This window comes from Pleurodeles waltl, chromosome 2_1 (genome assembly GCF_031143425.1).
Source record: "Pleurodeles waltl isolate 20211129_DDA chromosome 2_1, aPleWal1.hap1.20221129, whole genome shotgun sequence".
NCBI lineage: Eukaryota > Metazoa > Chordata > Amphibia > Caudata > Salamandridae > Pleurodeles > Pleurodeles waltl.
Genome location: NC_090438.1, coordinates 444,048,711 through 444,064,666, shown reverse-complemented (window position 1 = coordinate 444,064,666; position 15,956 = coordinate 444,048,711).

The window sequence follows — 15,956 nt, the reverse complement described above, 5'->3', positions numbered from 1 at the left end:
CAGAATCGGGAATAACCAAATAAAAAACATTATTTGCAACCCTGCTTGCTTATTCTTCACTCCAAGGGCATTAGGGTGTAATGCCAAGATACTGACATAGAGATACTATCCATTCCTAAAGGTAATTTGAGTTAAAATCAATTGAAAACCTCCACCTAGGGAGACAAACTCTGAATCCTCAATTTATTCTGCCACCACATTTATCTTAAGTAGCACACCAGTTGGCACATGCATGGAAACCTGCAAAAACAGAATGCAGCAGGATATAGTGGCAAAGCCATAAATGTACGCGCTTCCTTCTTCAAGGTACTCACAGAATATATGAAGAATGTTAGAAAATGGGTCTTTGGTTGGCAGTCAGGTTACCCCCTCACCAAGCAAGGACCCTCACTCTAGTCAGGGTAACAGAGAACCACCTTCAGCTAACCCCTGCTCACCCCATTGGTAGCTTGGCACAAGCAGACAGGCTTAACTTCAGAGTGCCAGGTGTAAAGTATTTGTACCTATACACCCAGTAACTTAATGAAAACACTACAAAATGACACAACACAGAAAATATTTGTCTAAACAAAACAAGACCAAAATGACAAAAATCCACAATACACAAGTCAAGTTATCAATTAAAAACCAAAAAGAATCTTCATGTACTTTTAAACACACACTAACGCTGTTAGCGTGAAAATGTACCTTGGGCGTGTCAAAAATAACACTGCACGGGTGAGTGTGCGTCGAAAAGGGCTTGCGATGCATGAATTTCACTCACGAGCAAGACCTTGTGTCATTTCTCCTTTTGTCAGGTCAGCGTGCATCGTTTCTTCCCTCCACAGGAGAGCAATACGTCGATCCGATCAGCACTGCATAATGTTTACATGGAATTGCATCATTTTTACATGCCCAGCGGTGTTTGTGTCGAAAACACAATGATCCGAAAACCACACAACGCAGGTTGCAATTTCACCAGCCTTCGGCAGCAATGCTGTGCGTTGCTTCTCCAGCCCCTTACATTGATCTTCTGGCCACGTTGCAGGTGCGTGTCGATCTTAAGCCGCAAGGCCGGCGGCACGGCAATTTTTCAGCCGCAGATCGGAGTTGCGTCGATCTTTTCCACACACGGCGGTCAGTGAGTGGATCTCTCACTCTAGGGCTGCCAGCTTATGCTTTCAGGGTCCCAGGAACTGATTAGGCACCACTTGGCAGAGTAGGAGTGTCTCCAGAGACTCCAGGTGCTGGCAGAGAGAAGTCTTTGCTGTCCCTGAGACTTTAAACAACAGGAGGCAAGCTCTAAATCAAGCCCTTGGGGAGTTCTTCAGAAGAAGGAAGGCAGCACAAAGTCCAGTCTTTGTCCTCTAGAACAGGCAGAAGCAGCAACTGCAGGAGGGCTCCACAAAGCACAGTCACAGGAAGGGCAGCTCTTCTTCCTCAGCTCTTTAGCTCTTCACCAGGTAAAGATTCCTCTTGGTTTCCAGAAGTGTTCTAAAGTCTGTGGTTTTGGGTGCCTTTCTTATACCCATTTTGCCCTTTGAAGTAGGCTTACTTCAAAGGAAAGTCTCTCTTGATTGTGAAATCCTGCCTTGCCCAGGCCAGGCCCCAGACACACACCAGGGGGTTGCAGACTGCATTGTGTGAGGGCAGGCCGGCCCATTCATGTGTGACTGACCACTCCTCCTCTCACTTCTAGCATAGATGGCTCAGCAGGAAATGCAGAATACACCTCAGCTCCCTTTCTGTCACTGTCTAGTGAGATGTGCAACCAGCCGAACTGTCGGACTGACCCAGACAGGGAATCCACAAACAGAGTCACATAAATGGTTTAAGCAAGAAAATGCCCACTTTCTAAATGTGGCATTTTCAAACACACAATCTTAAAATCAACTTTACTAAAAGTTGTATTTTTAAATTGTGAGCTCAGAGACCCCAAACTCCACATGTCTATCCGCTCCCAAAGGAAATCTACACTTTAATCAGATTTAAAGGTAGCCCCCATGTTAACCTAAGAGAGGGACAGGCCTTGCAACAGTGAAAAACAAATTTAGCAATATTTCACTGTCAGGACATAAAAAACACATTACTATGGTCCTTACTACAACCCTGGTGGTCAGTGTTAAAACGGCAGTAATACTGCTAACAGGCCTGCGTAAAAAAAATGGGATCACGACCACGGCAGAAACCGGCAACACAGATAGGCACTTTAACACTCTGTGGCGGTAGCAACAAACACTGCGGTGGTCACCGCAAACAGACAGGCGGAAAACAATGTACCGCCCACCCCATCACAACACGCCAATCCCCCAGCTTTTCCGGGGCGGTACCAACGTCATCAAAAGCATGGCAGAAACAGGACTTGGAACCACTCACCTCTCGACACTCAACGAAGAACCAGGACACCATGGAGCCCAGGCTGCAGGTCCTGCCCATGCTGGTCCACCTCCTCATCTCCCAGGAATGCGAAAGGCGGCGGCGACGACCACAGTGAATACTGAACCTAGAACGCCAGGGAGGGGGGAGAAAAAAAGAGTGACACACACACACAACTCAAAATACCCCCACCCCCACCCTCACCCACAACACCATACACTCAAACACACGCATCAACTTTACATTTACACCCCGTAACCCCCTGGAAGAATGCAAAGACAAAAGGAATTGAGGGAAAACAGTGATATTTTATAAATAGGCAGATATACGTAATAAATAGAAAAACAGGTTATACAAAAATTTACAAGACGGTACATTGTCCTTTCAAAACGTCCGTGGGCCACTGGGCCAAAAATTATGGGCCAAGCCCATACTGCTTCAATACGGAGAGAAAACTGCAGGGGCTTCAGGTCGAAAGCACACAGACACCTCAGGGGATGGAGGGGGGGTGGGGCACCTAATCCAGAAGATGGAATAACACCACTGCTCCTCGAGGGGGATCCATGCCCAATGCTTGGTCCTGGAGAGTGCAAAGTCACAGTCTCACAAGCCTCTCAAGTTGGTGGTTTGCCCACTGTTTGGTACTGGGGAGTGCAAAGACACAGTCTCACAAGTCTCTCAAGTGGGTGGTTTGCCTTCTGCTTGCTCCTGGGGAGTGCAAGGCCATAGTCTCACAAGTCTCTCAAGTGGGTGGTTTGCCCACTGCTGGGTCCTGGGGAGTGCAAAGCCACAGTCTCACAAGTCTCTCAAGTGGGTGGTTTGCCCACTGCTTGGTCCTGGAGAGTGCAAAGCCACAGTCTCACAAGTCTCTCAAGTGGGTGGTTTGCTCACTACTTGGCCCTGGGGAGTGCAAAGCCACAGTCTCACAAGTCTCTCAAGTGGGTGGTTTGCCCACTGCTTGGTCCTGGGGAGTGCAAGGCCACAGTCTCACAAGTCTCTCAAGTGGGTGGTTTGCCTTCTGCTTGCTCCTGGGGAGTGCAAGGCCATAGTCTCACAAGTCTCTCAAGTGGGTGGTTTGCCCACTGCTGGGTCCTGGGGAGTGCAAAGCCACAGTCTCACAAGTCTCTCAAGTGGGTGGTTTGCCCACTGCTTGGTCCTGGAGAGTGCAAAGCCACAGTCTCACAAGTCTCTCAAGTGGGTGGTTTGCTCACTACTTGGCCCTGGGGAGTGCAAAGCCACAGTCTCACAAGTCTCTCAAGTGGGTGGTTTGCCCATTGCTTGGTCCTGGGGAGTGCAAGGCCACAGTCTCACAAGTCTCTCAAGTGGGTGGATTGCCCACTGCTTGCTCCTGGGGAGTGCAAAGCCATAGTTTTCCAAGTGGATGCCTTCTTCCACTTGTCCTGGATGGGGTTTTGTGCCCAGTGTGCTTCATCCTGCCAAGGTTAGGGTGAGAGGATGCATATCTCCACTGCTTCTAGAGGGGGCATTGTGCCCAGTGTGCTTAATCCTGCCAAGGATAGGGTGAGTGCATGCATATCTCCGCTGGTTCTGGAGGGGGCCTTGTGCCCACTGATGCAACACTTGGGGTGAGGCAGTTCACAGACCCTCACCTGGGTGTCTGTGGCACAAGATTTGCAGGGAACAGGTTGCATGGTAGCCCATGGAGTCAGGGCTAGATTCCATCCTGCGGTGGCTAAGGCTGCAAACTGGTGGTAAAACTGGTGCTGGTGGGGATGCTGCCAGTGGTGGTGGGAGGCACCAGCCCTTCTCCTGCAGCCTTGGAGGGCTGCCCACTGTGGCTGCTGCTGCTGGTAGTGGTCCTACTGTCAGTGGTGCAGGTGTCAGTGCTTGCAGTGGGGTCTGCGGTGGTTCTAGCGGGGGTGTAGGTGGCGCTGCTGCCAGTGGTGGAGGGAGGCTCCAGCCCTGTTCCTGCAGCCCGGGAAGGCTGGACCACTGGGGCTGCTGCTGCTGAAAGTAGTGGTACTAGCGGCGTTGCTGCTCCTGGCGGAGCTAGTGGCGGTGCTGTACGCGGAGCAGGTGACAGTGCTGGCGGTTGTGCTGGTAGCCACCAGGCCTTGCTGCATGCTGTCCCCCTCTTCACCTTGGCAGGTGGCGGAATGGGTTTGTCCTTTGAAGGGGTTGGTGGCACACTGGCTGGTCTGACGGGTGTACCCTTTAAGCCTCTGTGAGTCGCAGGTACCACAGTGGACATTGACTTGGTGGCTGAGGTGCTGGCCTTGGTTCTGGACACCCTGGCCTGAGGGGAAGAATGGGGGAAGTGGTAGGGAAGAGGTCAATGTTTGCCAGGAAAAGCTTCTTAGACACACTGGGGTGGGAAGAGGGAGAGGGTTTGGGAGTGGAGGAAGAGGGAGTGGTTGTAGGAGGTGTCTGTCTGCTGTGTTTGGGTGCAGGTGCATGGGCTGGATACTGTTGTGAGGTGGATGGTTGTTGGGTGTCTGAGTGCTTGCATTTGTGTACTTTGGGAGGAGGGGTCACAGAAACACTGGGAAAGGACACAGGTGACATGTACATGGATGTGGGGGTGGTGACTGCATGTGAGGAGTGTGTTGTGATGGGCATGCTGGTGATGGAGGTAGTGGATGATGATGTAGTGCATGTAGGTGTGAGTGGAGATAATACTGGGAGGGAGGTGGACGATGAGGAGGAGGGGGACACAGTGGAGGCAGTGGATGTTGGTGTGTCTGGATGGTGTTAGTGTGAGTGCCTGTGAGATGACGTGTGGTGCTTGTGTTTGCCTGAGGAACGTTTGGGTGGTGATTTGGGTGAATGCTGGCCTGAAGGTGTGCTTGGGATAGGCTGGGGTTGAGGGGAATATGACTGGATAGAGGAGGTTGGAGGGGGAGGCTAGAGACAGGTACAAGGGCTGCTATCAGGGAGTTGGCCATGGCCTGAAATGCTCTCTGTTGGGCCGTCACGCCAGAGTTAATGCCCTCCAGGTATGCATTTGTTTGTTGCAAATGCCTCTCAACACCCTGTACGGCATTTAGTATGGTTGACTGCCCAACAGTGAGAGATCTCAGGAGGTCAATAGCCTCCTCACTGAGGGCAGCAGGGCTGACTGTGGCAGGGCCTGAGGTGCCTGAGGGGTAGGAGATGCCCACCCTCCTAGCTGAGCGGGCACGGGAAACATGCTGAGGAGCTGCTGGGAGGGCGGTGGTGGTAGGGGGGTGGCAGCTGAACCTGTTGTTGGGTGGACAGAGAGGTGTCCGCCACCGCCAGGGAGCTTCCATCGGAGGAGAAGTCGCTGTCTGTGGTCTCCCCTCCTGTCCCCGTTGTGGTGCTCCCCTCGCCCTCCGTCCCACTGGTGCCCTCACCATTGGTGGACTTGGCCTCCAGGCCAATGTAGGATGCAGCTCCTACCATTGCTGGTGCCTCTGCTCCTCCGCCATATGATGCTAATGAACACAAGGACAGGGTGACAAAACAATAAGGGGTGGAGAGAGAGGATACACTTGGTCAATGCCAGCAACACCACTACCGTTAGCGTACACAACACACAGGGAGCAGCCCTATGCACTAGGCCATGCACTACCAGTTACTAAGATAGCCACCAGCCCATAGGGTACAATGCCTACCGCCATTAGCTACACACCTGAAACCCACAGGACCCTGCCCAGTAGTAGATGCCCACTAACACTATTGCGGTAGGAGTGCTTCTGAGCCTCCCCAACAAGGGACCTACCTGCCATCTTCGCCCTGGTCTAGGGACACCGATAGCCCACATCCCCCACCCAGGTAACTCTTAACGAGTGCAAAGTCAGGATTCAGAATCTGAATCGCCCCTTGTGGCTGCTGTGATGCCTTCAAGCGCCCATCCAACTCCCGATAGGCCACCGACAGGATGCGGAACATCAGGGGGTCCTGGTGTGATGGGCACCCCTTCCTTGTTGGGAGGCCAGCCCCAGCTGGGCCTCCACCGCCTTCTTTGCCCAGTGGCGCAAGTCCTCTCACCTTTTGTGGCAGTGGGTGCTCCGCTTGTCAAAGACCCCCAGGGTCCGCACATTCTTTTTCGATGGCGCACCAAATACCCTTTTTCTGGTGGGCGCTGCCCTGCAGGGAAAAGACAGCAGAAAAAGGATTAGTCATACCGTACGGACTGTCATAATCATTGCCCACCATTTCCCTCCCATCCCCCTACGCACATACATTGACCACCATAAGTGCAGCACTCTGCCCAGGACCCCTCTGCCCCCCTACATGTGGCTTACACACAGCACTCCATACATTCATGGCCCACGCATCATGCTCACAGTGGACTCACCTGTTTGTCTGGAGGACTGTAGAGTAACATGTACTGGGGTAGGACATTATCCACCAGTTTCTCCTACTCCTCCACAGTGAAGGCAGGGGCCCTTTCCCCAGACACAATAGCCATTGTCGCTTCCAGACACAGGTCACAGCAACACTTCCAGTGTAGGTCCTCTCTTGTTGAAGGTCAGGTAGCAAGTGAGTGAAAAGATAGAAAATGGCGGTCAGGTCTGCAGCGGTGCGTACTGTCACCGCCGGCATACATCTCCATTGGCTCCTGAACCCATAGGGCCCAAAGATAACCAATGCAAGGTTGCGCGGCGGTCTTCAAAAGCCTACCACGATGGCGCACAATGCCAGCGGAATTACCTCATTTCCACTTGTCCCTCCTCACAGGTCAGGCAGCCGCCATTTTAGGGGGGCACAGGGCATCGCACCTAACTGTGACAGCAGACTCTGGCACAGCAACTGACTGTCGGATTCACATACTGGTTCTGTAAAGGAACAAAATCATCATTAGTGTAATAGATGTGTGAATATGACCCTCTGCTCACTGTTTTCTTCCATAGGCTTCTACCACTGAGGCTGAATATGAGATGGCGACATCATGCAGTGTACAGACCCCTGGTAGACCTTGCGACAATGGAGGACAGATACATTATCATAACATACAGACTTGATCGGGCCACAATCTAAGAACTGTGTGCCCAATTGGAGCCAGACCTGATGTCAGCTATCCGCCAGCCCACAGGCATCCCCCCTCAAGAGCAGGTCCTGTCAGTGCTCTATTTCGTGGCAAGTGGTTCCTTCCAAACAACCGTGGCCATGGCATCAGGGATGTCTCAGCCAATGTTCTGCAATGTGTTGACCAGAGTGTTGTCTGCCCTGCAGAAACATATGCACAGCTACTTCTTATTCCCCCAGGTGGAGGATTTGGCCACAGTGAAAGCTGACTTTTATGCCCTGGGACATATCCCCAACATCATTGGTGCCATTGATGGTACACATGTGGCATTTGCCTCCCCCAGAGAAATGAACAAGTTTTCAGGAATAGAAAAAGCTATCACTCTATGAATGTTCAGATGGTGTGTTTGGCGGACTAGTACATCTCCCATGTGAATGCCAAATATCCTAGCTCTGTGCATGACGCCTTTATCTTGAGGAATAGCAGCATCCCATATGTGATGTGCCAACTCCAGAGGCACCGGGTGTGGCTAATAGGTGAGCCCAAGGTCCCCACCCAGTATAAGTAGGTGTCTGGGTATGGGGTTGTCCCTAAGGGTTAGTGTGTGTCTAACAGTTGTCCCTCGATATTTGCAGGTGACTCTGGTTACCCCAACCTCTCATGGCTACTGACCCCAGTGAGGAATGCCAGGACAATGGCAGAGGAACATTACAATGAGGCACATGGGCATACAAGGAGGTTTATTGAAAGGACCTTCGGCCTCCTGAAGGCCAGGTTCCGGTGCCTCCATCTGACAGATGGATCCCTGTACTACTCACCCAAGAAGGTGTGCCAGATCATTGTTGCATGCTGCATGTTGCACAACCTAGCCTTGAGACGCCAGGTGCCTTTTCTGCAGGAAGATGAGCCTGGAGATGGCCTTGTGGCAGCGGTGGAACCTGTGGACAGTGACGAAGAGGAGGCAGAGGAAGAAGATGTTGACAACAAAAGTAATATAATTCAGCAGTGACACACAGGTAAGACACTGTAACTTCACTTAACATTCCAGTTTTCTGTTGGACATTGTACATGGCAGCCTGATTTCCCTATGTCTATAGCTACTTACTGTACCCTTTGGCATCTCTATTTTCAGATATCTGTGCCCCTCTCTGCCTCCTGCTATGTGTACTGCTGCCCACCAAATGTCATTCCTAAGTATATTTAACTGTACATATGACTTGCAATGCTTTGATTATGTTGAACTAATACATATTTTAATCATTGGACAGACTCCAGATTTGTATTTGTTCCAAGGCTGTTTTTTTAAGTGCTCATAAGTATAGAGGGATGTGCAATGGGCTGGAATGAAGGTGGAGGAAAGTCCAGGGCAGAGTCCAGTCTCTTGGTATCACAGGTGCATTGTCCATTGGGGCATAGGAAGGGGAGTAATGGCAGTTGAAGGTGGACAGGGTGACAGAGTGGGATACAAGGGTGACAATCAGGAGAGTACTATTTCCTGGCGGGGGTCTTGGCAATGTTCTCTGGCTTCTGACTGGATCGCAAGGACCGTTTGCGGGGTGGTTCTCCTTCTGCAGGGGGTGGGGTGCTGGTGGCCTGTTGGTCCTGTGGTGGGGCCTCCGGTATCCTAGCGCCGGTGCCGCCGGTGGAGGTGGAGGGCTGTTCTTTGGTGTGGCTAGTGTCAGAGGCCCGTTGGTGTGCCACTGTCTCCCTCATGGTCTTGCCCATGTCTGCCAGCACCCCTGGAATGGTGACCAGAATGGTGTATATGTTTTTGAGGTCCTCCCTGATACCCAGGTACTGTCCCTCCTGCAGCGGCTGTGTCTCCTGCAACGTGAACAGTATCTGGCCCATGGTCTCCTGGGAATGGTGGTATGCTCCCAGGATGTTGGTGAGGGCCTCATGGAGAGTCGGTTCCCAGGGCCTTTCCTCCCCCTGGTGCACAGCAGTCCTCCCAGTATCCCTGGTGGCCTGTGCCTCTTTCCTCTGAACCTTGTGCCCACTGTGATTGACCCCAGGACCCTGATTGTCTTGCGTGCGACGTGTAGCCTGGGGTCCTGTAGAGGTGGGCACACTGCTGATTGACATGTGCTGGGGACAGAGGTTTGGGTACCCTGGGTGGTGCTGTCGTGTTGTTTCCTGATGGGGGAGGCTCTGTGGTGGTCTGTGACTGGGCTTGGGTATCTGTAGGAAAGTACCATCTTGTCTGGCATGTTACCCCCATATTTCACTGTATATATGTTGTTTTAGTTGTATGTGTCACTGGGACCCTGCCAGCCAGGTCTCCAGTGCTCATAAGTGTGCCCTGTATGTGTTACCTGTGTTATGAATAACTGTCTCACTGAGGCTCTGCTAATCAGAACCTCAGTGGTTATGCTCTCTCACTTCTTTCCAAATTGTCACTAACAGGCTAGTGACCAATTTTACCAATTTACATTGGCATACTGGAACACCCTTATAATTCCCTAGTATATGGTACTGAGGTACCCAGGGTATTGGGGTTCCAGGAGATCCCTATGGGCTGCAGCATTTCTTTTGCCACCCATAGGGAGCTCTGACAATTCTTACACAGGCCTGCCACTGCAGCCTGAGTGAAATAACGTCCACGTTATTTCACAGCCATTTTACACTGCACTTAAGTAACTTATAAGTCACCTATATGTCTAACCTTTACCTGGCACTAGCCAGGGTGCCCCCACATTGTTCAGGGCCAATTCCCCAGACTTTGTGAGTGCGGGGACACCATTACACGCGTGCGCTACATATAGGTCACTACCTATGTGTAGCTTCACAATGGTAACTCCGAATATGGCCATGTAACATGTCTAAGATCATGGAATTGCCCCACCAATGCCCTCCTGGTATTGAGGGTACAATCCCATGATTCCCCGGGTCTCTAGCACAGACCCGGGTACTGCCAAACTGCCTTTTCAGGGGTTTCACTGCAGCTGCTGCTGCTGCCAACCCCTCAGACAGGTTTCTGCCCTCCTGGGGTCCAGCCAGGCTTGGCCCAGGAAGGCAGAACAAAGGACTTCCTCAGAGAGAGGGTGTTACACCCTCTCCCTTTGGAAAAAGGTGTTAAGACAGGGGAGGAGTAGCCTCCCCCAGCCTCTGGAAATGCTTTCATGGGCACAGATGGTGCCCATTTCTGCATAAGCCAATCTACACCGGTTCAGGGATCCCTCAGCCCTGCTCTGGCGTGAAACTGGACAAAGGAAAGGGGAGTGACCACTCCCCTGACCTGCACCTCCCCTGGGAGGTGCCCAGAGCTCCTCCAGTGTGCTCCAGACCTCTGCCATCTTGGAAACAGAGGTGCTGCTGGCACACTGGACTGCTCTGAGTGGCCAGGGCCAGCAGGTGACGTCAGAGACTCCTTCTGATAGGCTCCTTCAGGTGTTGCTAGCCTATCCTCTCTCCTAGGTAGCCAAACCTCCTTTTCTGGCTATTTAGGGTCTCTGCTTTGGGGAATTCCTTAGATAACGAATGCAAGAGCTCATCAGAGTTCCTCTGCATCTCTCTCTTCACCTTCTGCCAAGGAATCGACTGCTGACCGCGCTGGAAGCCTGCAAAACTGCAACAAAGTAGCAAAGACGACTACTGCGAACTTGTAACGCTGATCCTGCCGCCTTCTCGACTGTTTTCCTGGTGGTGCATGCTACGGGGGTAGTCTGCCTCCTCTCTGCACTAGAAGCTCCGAAGAAATCTCCCGTGGGTCGACGGAATCTTCCCCCTGCAACCACAGGCACCAAAGAACTGCATCCCCAGTCCTCTGGGTCTCCTCTCAGCATGACGAGCGAGGTCCCTTGAACTCAGCAACTCTGTCCAAGTGACTCCCACAGTCCAGTGACTCTTCAGTCCAAGTTTGGTGGAGGTAAGTCCTTGCCTCCCCACGCCAGACTGCATTGCTGAGAACCGCGTGTTTAGCAGCTACTCCGGCTCCTGTGCACTCACCGAGGATTTCCTTTGTGCACAGCCAAGCCTGGATGCCCGGCACTCTAACCTGCATTGCACGACCTCCTGAGTTGTCCTCCGGCGGCGTGGGACTCTCTTGTGCAACTTCGGGTGAGCACCAATTCACTCTACTTCGTAGTGCCTCTTCTGGCACTTCTGCGGGTGCTGCTTGCTTCTGAGTGGGCTCCTTCTCTTGCTGGGTGCCCCCTCTGTCTCCTCACACAGTTGGCGACATCCTGGTCCCTCCTGGGCCACAGCAGCATCCAAAAACCCTAATCGCGACCCTTGGAGCTAGTAAGGCTTGTTTGCGGTGTTTCTGCGGGAAAACACTTCTGTACGACTCTTCACGACGTGGGACATCCATCCTCCAAAGGGGAAATTTCTAGCCCTTGTCGTTGGTGCAGAATCCTCAGCTTCTACCATCCGGTGGCAGCTTCTTTGCATCCACAGCTGGCATTTCCTGGGCATCTGCCCACTCCCGACTTGATTGTGACTTTTGGACTTGCTCCCCTTGTTCCACAGGTACCCTCGTCTGGAAATCCAACGTTGTTGCATTGCTGGCGTTGGTCTTTCCTGCAGAATTCCCCTATCACGACTTCTGTGCTCTTTGGGGAACTTAGGTGCACTTGGCACCCACTTTTCAGGGTCTTGGGGTGGGCTATTTTTCTAACCCTCACTGTTTTTTTACAGTCCCAGCGACCCTCTACAAGGTCACATAGGTTTGGGATCCATTCGTGGTTCGCATTCCTTTTCTAGAGTATATGGTTTGTGTTGCCCCTATCCCTATGTGCCCCCATTGCATTCTATTGTGACTATACATTGTTTGCACTGTTTTCTATTTCTATTACTGCATATTTTGGTATTGTGTACATATATATTGTGTATATTTGCTATCCTCATACTGAGGGTACTCACTGAGATACTTTGGCATATTGTCATAAAAATAAAGTACCTTTATTTTTAGTATATCTGTGTATTGTGTTTTCTTATGATATTGTGCATATGACACTAGTGGTACTGTAGGAGCTTCACTCGTCTCCTAGTTCAGCCTAAGCTGCTCTGCTAAGCTACCTTTTATATCAGCCTAAGCTGCTAGACACCCCTCTACACTAATAAGGGATACCTGGGCCTGGTGCAAGGTGTAAGTACCCCTTGGTACTCACTACAAGCCAGTCCAGCCTCCTACAGTATCCGGCTGTCCAGTTGCCCCTGATATGCCAGGTAGATCGTCCAGATCCTGAAGACCAGATTTACTGTCATCACTGTGGGCCTCTTCAATTGGGGGACTGGATAGTGCTGGCCCCTCCTCTCTGCTGACATTGGCTGGGGTACCTGGTGGGATGTAAATGATGCGTTATGGTTAATGTGTATGACATATTGAACATCCCTGGCTTCACCTCTGTGGTTGGTCTTTTCCTGCCAGCTTTTACTTGTGTATGTTGGTGTATGGTGGGATTGTTAGTTCTCTCTGCTATGCATGCTTTAGTGAAGAGTGTCCATGCATTGCTACAGCGTGCAGGGCTTGGCATTGGGATTAGTGAGCTGTGATGGTGGAGTGTGTGGGATGGAGTGGAGTGATGGGAGTGAGGGTCAGGGTATGTTATGGAATGCAGGTATGGGGGTGATAATCTTTGAAAGTTGCCTTACCAGAGTCCATTCCTCCTCCGACTCTGGCCAGGCCCTCAGGATGCAGTATTGCTAAAACTTGCTCCTCCCACGCTGTCAGTTGTGGGGGAGGAGGTGGGGGTCCACCGCCAGTCCTCTGGATAGCGAGCTGGTGTCTTGATGCTATGGAATGTACCTTCCCTTGTAGGCTGTTCCACCTCTTCCTGATGTCATCCCTTGTTCTAGGGTGCTGTTCCACGGTGTTGACCCTGTCAACGATTCTCTGCCATAGCTCCATCTTCCTTGCAATTGACATCTGCTGCAACTCTGCTCCAAAGACCTGTTGCTCTACCCTGACAATTTCCCCCTCCATGACCCTTAACTCCTCCTCTGTGAAACAGGGGTGTCTTTGTGGTGCCATGGGTGTTATGTGATGTGCGTTGTTGAGGGTGTGTTGGCTAATGTTTTGGAGTGTGTGGAGTGTAGTGAGTGAGTGGTGTATGAGTGCGAGTGGTGTGTGGCTCTAGTTGGCTAAGTGGTCTTGTTGTTAGTCTCGTGTCAATGATTTGTATTCGTAAAGGGTTGTGGCTAATGTGGGTGTGTGTTTTATAGTTGTGTGGGTGTGGTGTGTGTATGGGTGTCAGATGTGTGTTGTTTTGTCTGTGGGTGTTCATTGTGAGCGCTGCGGTATGTACCGCCATTGGTTTACTGCCGTTGAATGTCTGCCGTGGTGAATCGTGGGTAATAATGTGGTGGGGGTAGTTCTGTTGGCGTAATAGTGTGGGTTTTGATACCGCCAGTTTCCCACTGATCTTTAGTCTGGCCGATTTGTGTCTGTGGCTGAATTCTGTCAGATTGGTGTGTGTGTGTCATAATATGGTGAATGGATATCCGCTGCCGCCGTGGTAAGTTGGCAGCCGTCAGCGTGGTGGTAAGCAAGATTTATAGCCAATGTCATAATGAGGACATAGGTGGTCATTACAACCCTGGCGGATGGTGCTAAAGAGGCGGTAAGACTGCCAACAGGCCGGCGGTAAACATTTTGCAATTACGAATGTGGTGGAAACCGGCAACAAAGACAGCCACTTTGACACTCCGACCGCCATGGCGGTACAAACAAACAGCGCGGCGGTCACCGCCAACAGACAGGCGGAAGACAATGTACCGGCTACACTATTATGACAGGCAAATCTGCCACCTTTTCCGGGGCGGATTCACCGTGGATAAAAACACAGCGGAAACAGGAATTTCGAAGGGAAAACGCTCACCTCTACACACCACACGAGGAACAAGGACACCATGGACCCAGAACTCCAAATTCGACCTGCAATAGTCTTCTGCTCCTCTACCAGGAGCACGAACGCCAGCGGCGAAGACCACGGTGAGTACTGCACCTATGACACAGGGGAGGGGGGAGGGAAAAAACAGGGACATACACACTCAACACCCCCACCCTCACCCACTACAACACACACACTAACGCATATTAATACATCACAGTTACACCCCCCAAACCCCCCGGAAGAATGCATAGACAATAGAAAATGAGTGTAACCATTGTAATATATTCAAATCAAGTAGGCAAAAATATATATACACCATTTACAAAATACCAATTAAGTCACTCACAGTGGAACAATGGGCCCACACGGTATGGGCGAGGCCCACACAAGATCCCCGACCATGACGGAGAGAACACTGCAGGGGCATCAGACAGCAACTAAACAGGCACCTCAGGGGGAGGGAAAGGTGGGGCACCTCAGCCAGTTGAGTGCATGACGCCAAATCCACGAGGGGGCCACATGCCCGCTGTTACATCCTGTGGAGTGCAAAGCCACAGTCTCTCAAGTCTCTACAGTGGGTGGGTTGCCCACTGCTTTATCCTGGGGAGTGCAAAGCCACAGTCTCTCAAGTCTCTACAGTGGGTGGTCTGCCCACTGTTCCATCCTGGGGAGTGCAAAGCCACAGCCTCTCAAATCTCTGCAGTGGGTGGTCTGCCCACTGTTCCATCCTGGGGAGTGCAAAGCCACAGTCTCTCAAGTCTCTACAGTGGGTGGTCTGCCCACTGTTCCATCCTGGGGAGTGCAAAGCCACAGTCTCTCAAGTCTCTACAGTGGGTGGTCTGTCCACTGTTCCATCCTGGGGAGTGCAAAGCCACAGTCTCTCAAGTCTCTACAGTGGGTGGTCTGTCCACTGTTCAATCCTGGGGAGTGCAAAGCCACAGTCTCTCAAGTGGATAACAGTCTCCACTGGTTCTGGAGGGGGCCTTGTGCCCAGAGTGCTTCATCCTGCTAAGGAAGGAGGTAGTGGATGTATCTTTTCACTGGTTCTGGAGGGGGCATGGTGCCCAGAGTGCTTCATTCTGCCCGTGACTGACTCAGTAGCGTCAGTGCCCTTGGCGCTCATGGGCCAGCAGTGATTGAGGCGGCAGTGCCCTGTTCAGCAGTGCTTGAGGCTGCAGTGCCCTGTTCAGTGGTGCTTGAGACGACGGTGCCCTGTTCAGCGGTGCTCGAGTCGGCGGTGCCCTGTTCAGCAGTGCTTGTGGTGGCGGTGCCTTGTTCAGCGGTGCTTGAGTCGGTGCCCTGTTCAGCGGTGCTTGAGTCGGCGGTGCCCTGTTCAGCGGTGCTTGAGTCGACGGTGCCCTGTTCATCGGTGCTGAGTCGGCGGTGCCCTGTTCAGCAGTGCTTGAGTCGGCGGTGCCCTGTTCAGCGGTGCTTGAGGCGGCAGTGCCCTGTTCAGCGGTGCTTGAGATGGCGGTCTCCATTGCAGGGACTCAGCTGCTGGTGGTCCTTCATGGCCCAGTGGGGCTTTTGCTGGTGGTCCTTCATGGCCCAGCGGGGCTTTTGCTGGCGGTCCTTCATGGCCCAGCAGGGCTTTTGCTGGCGGTCCTTCATGGCCCAGTGGGGCTTTTGCTGGTGGTCCTTCATGGCCCAGCGGGGCTTGTGCTGGCAGTAGCCTCCTGGGCAGCTGGGCTTGTGCTGGCGGTGGCCTCCTGGGCAGCTGGGCTTGTGCTGGCGGTGGCCTCCTGGGCAGCGGGGATGATGGCGGTCTTCTCCGCCGTGCTGTTCTTCCCAGACTTGCCGGGTTTCCTGTG